The following is a 5,237-nucleotide window of genomic DNA, read 5'->3' on the forward strand; positions in this document are numbered from 1 at the left end:
CCGGCGGGTATGGGATTGGGGGTCTGGGCGAGGGGAGGGGTCTGGGGACCGTCTGGAGGGCGGGGGCGGCCGGGGTGGGCGCCTCCCCGCAACCCCGGCCTGTCCCCTGGCGCGCTCTTGGGGTCCAGGCGGGCGGGGATGGGGGTGCACCTCGGGCCTCCCGCCCCGTGGAGTCCTGAGACCCTCGGCTGGAGCTTCCTGGACCGCCGGTGAGCCCGAGTGGGAAGGTGCCCGGTCTCCACCGTGGGACCCGGTCCACTTACGCCTCAGGCTATACGGCGGTTCTCTGAGCCGCCTACTGTGTGCTTCGCTTGGGCCCGCCGCCTGCAAGTGGCCGCTAACACTGGAGTGAACTGCTGTGCGCTCGTCTCTGTCAGTGCATGCTTGCGTCGGGGACCCGACACCCACTCCCATCTTTCGGCTGAGTACCCCGCCTTGCCGGTCTCCCCTGTCTCGCTCAGTCTCCAAGAAGGCCCTGAGATGGAGAAACATCGTCTCCTCCCCTTCCTGCCCCCATTATCACCATCACCCCTGCCCCTGTACCTCCCCCGCCCCCATACACACTAGCCTGAAGCTTGAGAGGAACCACAGCCAACTATATGGGAGAGCCCAGAGGTCCCTGGTAAGACCCAGAGTCACTGCCACCACCCTCACCCGCGCCCCCACCAAAGAAGCAGGCAGAGGGCGCAAAAATAACTGCTCTCAGCTGCTTTTCCTGGGGAAGGGACTTAGATCCAGGTTGCCCAGCTTTTTCTCTCAGAGTCCCAATATTTGTGCATTGAACAGGTATTTACACACCTACTGTGTACTAGACATGGACTGCTGGCTTTGCGTCAACTGTGGGGGAGGGGGAGTATCAAGAAGGTAAGGAGTCGTCTAAGCCTTTCCCAGCCACTCATTGCTTCCCTCCAGGGGCTTTGGGAAACCCTGAGCCATGGTGCTTCTTTGAGAGCAGCCTGGGTGGGCAGAGGTGCCCTGGGACAGATACTTCTGAGGAGCAGGTGGAGTCACTGATGCTTTGCCCAGCTGCTGGCCTCACCCAAGACCTCCCCTGCCCTACTGCCCCGGCCATGTCCTTGGGGATTGGGCTGGAGGGGTTGGGGTGGTCCCAGGAAGCCGTTAGGCCAGAGGCAGTAGGCAGCACAGCAAAGTTCTGCCTACCTCCCCTTTCTCTGTAGCCTACCTTTCCCACTCCCAGCCATAACGCTAACACTGAGTGAGGTCTAGATGGGAAAACAGAGTCAGAAGACTTGTCCCAAGATCTCATCCCTCCCCAGAGAAGTAGACTTCCTGAGCCCACCTGTTACCCACCTCCAGGAGTCTGTTCCCTCAACTGGCTCCTGCCCACACAGACCGCCTGGCAAGGACCATGTCTTACTAGCTCAGAAGCTGCAGCTCATGGCAGAGAGCTGGGCAGGGGTTGTTCTGCAATTAGTATTCGATGAATGAATACTGGGGAAACTGGCTGAGCATTTAGACCTCAGTGCATGTGGGTCCTCTGTGGGGAGGCTTGCCTTCACCACCCTCCCAACAGATAATAATCATAAGCACCACCATTTACTGAGCACTTGTATTTGCTAAGGGCTGGGTTTGCACCATCTTCTCTCAACCCCACTGGGAGGTGGGCCCACTGGGGGAAGACAGGTGAGGTGGGCTCCAGTGCCCACAGCCCAGACCAGCACATTTCCTTCATTTGAGCTCCTCTGTCTTAGAGGTTGCCAGCCACTTGTTGGGTGTCTAACTCCCGAGCTGCACCGCTTCAAGCAGGCAAGATGTTCACCATCTTAACCTCATGGCCTGCACATAGTAGGCCCTTGAAAATGTTTATTTGTATGCATTAAACAATGAGTGGAGAGATGGGGAGCAGAGCATGAGAAGGGCCTTCTCCTCACCAGGGACCCAGCTCTCTGAAAATAGTCTGATGAGAACAGCAGGGAGCAGGACCCAGACAGAGGTCAGGGCATCCAGCTCATCCTTAGTGTGCATAGTCCTGGAGTCACAACCTGAGTCACTCTGGGCACCTGTCCTTCCCCGGACTGGGGTGGAGACAGTCCAACCTGTCTCCACCAACCCTGGTTTGGAGCCCCAGAAGGTTTTGAAGGAGCTGGGCTGAACCTCAATGATCTTAATCCACCCTCCTCCCTCTCCCCCAGAGGTGAGCAATCCAGGGCCTAAAAGTGTGGAGGTCAGGGTTTGAGTCCTACACCTTAACCTCCACCAAGGGGCCTGTACAGACCAGAATTCCTTTATATTTGGAGAATTTCCCCCAACTGGACCTTCGTCGATTTGGGGGGATTCTTCTCATCTCCCCAAAAGTCCCTGTCTCTAGAAGGAGCGGGGCAGCAATAAGGACATCTCCGCATCGGGCGCCGGGTACTGCCAGGGCACACCCCCGTGAGTGACAGATGCAAATATTCCATCGGGGCCCCAGCAGGCCGCTCTCTCCTCCCTTGCTCTCTTACTCGACTCCCGGCCAGCTCGCTCCTTCCTTTATCTTATCAAAGCCCCGTAATTACAATTGCTATTTTGTTTCCTCGAATCTGCAATCAGAGCTCCCTGGCCCTGATGAGGGAGCGCCTGTCAACCTGATCGCTGAGTGACAGCCGGCCACCTTTCCCGGCCGCCTCCACACTCCGCAAACACAAATACACACACACACACACACACACACACACACACACACAGTGCCCATCGCCTCCTGCAAACACAAACACACACCTCTCGCCAACACAAATAGCCCCTCTAAACACACACCTTCAGCCTCTTTCCAAGTGCATCGGTCGCCCCCCCAGCACAACCCCGGGCCCCTCAAATCCACACCAACCGGCCGGGGCCGCCTGGACGGCCGCTCGCTCAAACGCGCGCCTCCTGCGCCCGGCGTTCAAAGCGCCGCAGACCCTCCGCCGACCGTTCAAATGTAAATCGCGGAGGCTGTGTTAAGCACTTTAGGCCCGGGTCTGGGAGTCGTCCCACTTCACCCCCCAAATACAGTCCTGCCCCTCCTCCAAGAGTCTGCAAACCCCGGCGTAAGCCTTCATCCCTCAGCTCTCAGGGGCCAAAGTGAATTGGCAACTCTCCTACTGTGCGCTGAGAGGGCAGAAAGGGGGATCGAGGAGAGGCGGGGGCGGGGAAGGAGAAAAAATTCCCAGCTCTGTCCGCCGGGCGCCCCGTCGGGCCGGGAAACTCCTGGACGAAGCAGATGTGGATTGGGCCCCCACCGCAGGCAGGAGAGCGCTCGGCGCCGGCCGGGGCCGCGGGAAAGACCCACCAAGAAACCAGGAAAGGCGTACAATGAGAGATCAGCCGCGTCGCGGGGGGTAAATATTTGGGCGGGGCCACGCACAGGGGGTAGATATGTCTGCTGGGGAGGCTTCCCACGAGGGATGACTCTTCGCTGCACTCAGCCAGGCTACTGCGCCTTCAACCGTGCACGTGCCAAGGACTTTGGAGGCTATAGACGAGAGGAGGAAGGGAAGGGTTCTAACAGGAGCCCTTCCAATGCGTGAATGAACGGACGAACGAATGAAGTCGGCCTTAGTCGCCCAGACCACTGGCGGGGCACGTAGGACCCTGCACCGCGGCGTACCCCTAAGAGGCCCTAGAGAGGCGGCGCGGGAAGCCGCACAGCCACAGGCGGTTTCAACCTCGCCCACCAGAGGGCGCCAGCTCCACCTTCCCCTCTACCTCCTGACCCCGTGTCTTGGGTAGGTGAATGGTTCCATTCTGGCTGGCCCCTCCACCCCGGTTCCTGGTGGAAGCACTTCAAGAAAGTCCTGGAGAAGAGAAAGGGGCCTGCGACCCTGATCACCGCAACACAGAGAGGGATCATCTTCCTTTATCCTCAACTTGAGGAAAGAGCCAGGTTAAAAATCAGACTTGTTTGGTCCTCACCACAGGGAGAAGGGAAACTCCTCCAGGGATGTGTTGAGGAGGGAGTGCTTTTCAGTGTTGTGGGAAGCACTCTCCAAAGTTTACCACACCTGCCCCAATACCAGCCTCTTCGGGTTATCTAGGGACCCCTCCCACTTGTTCACTCCTTTGCCCAGAGGCCAGTGTGGGAGGGAGTGGAGGGGGTGGGCCGGGTCCCACCAGGCACTGTTCTCTGTCCCTCCTCAGCATGTCTGGCCCCAGGCTGTCTCATGAGGTAACCCTTTGTTTGTTTGTTTGTTTATGGGGCACGGAGACCACCCCTCCCACCCCCCAACCGACACAGCTGCTGAACTGCTGACCTCAGACTTGGTCATATACACACTCATGCTCACACCAGGTACATCCCTTTCTCTTCCTGGCACAGCAGCAGCCAAGCCCTAGAACCACCTTATTTCAGGCACCAGAGACCACCCCCCCACACACACAGACCAGGCAGACCAGGCTGGGGGGCAGGAACCCCTTAGCCCAGGAGGCTGAATCCCAGGGGCTCCTCTCTACCCCCATATGCCAGGCCACCCAGATTCTGGTTTCCCTGTCACCCAATCTGGCCAGCCCCCTCCATCTGGCCCCTGGAATCAGGTTTCTAAGGGCCCTGGCTGGCTCAGAGATGGCCTGCATGCCTGCAAGGAGGAGCAAAGACTGGCCTCTACCCTACCCCTCACAGGTCCTCTCAGGGCTTGAGCCCCCTCATGGGGCTAGGGATGCACATTCCTCGTGCTGCTTAAGCCCCCTTATCTGTCCCCCTGCCCATCAGCCTGAGTGCTGACAGAGGCCCAGGCCACTTGTTTTGATGCTGATAACCTCCTGGGATGGCCCTCCCCCACCTTTAAGGACTGAGAACGAGCTTGGTGTTGGGAGGTCCTCTTCTAGGAAGGCGTTTGGGGCCCAGGCCTGGGCTAGTCCCAGGGCCCTGGGAAGAGCAGGATCCCACATTTCCTCACCCTTCCCCAGGGCCAGGGCCACCCTTTGTGCTGCCACAGTGCCACCTGGTGGTCCCTAGGGGAATGCCACCCCAGCAGGGAAAGAAGTCACACAAATGAGTTGCAGAAAAAACTCCACACCACTTTATTTCAACCTTTATCCAAAAATGTAAAAAAATGTTAAAAATGTGTAGTCCTGAGCTTCAGATGCTGACCTCCAACCTCATAGGCAAGTGGGGAGAGAGGGTCAGGATGGAAGTTCAGAGTTCCTCCCACTCCTGAAGAAAAGGGAAGCTCTGGATGCGGTACAGGATTAGAACACCAGGGCACTATGGAGAATGGGACCCCCTCTCTCCTAGCACCAGACCAAACCCCACCCACCCACCC

This window comes from Lipotes vexillifer, unplaced genomic scaffold, assembly GCF_000442215.2.
Source record: "Lipotes vexillifer unplaced genomic scaffold, Lipotes_vexillifer_v1.1 scaffold916, whole genome shotgun sequence".
NCBI lineage: Eukaryota > Metazoa > Chordata > Mammalia > Artiodactyla > Lipotidae > Lipotes > Lipotes vexillifer.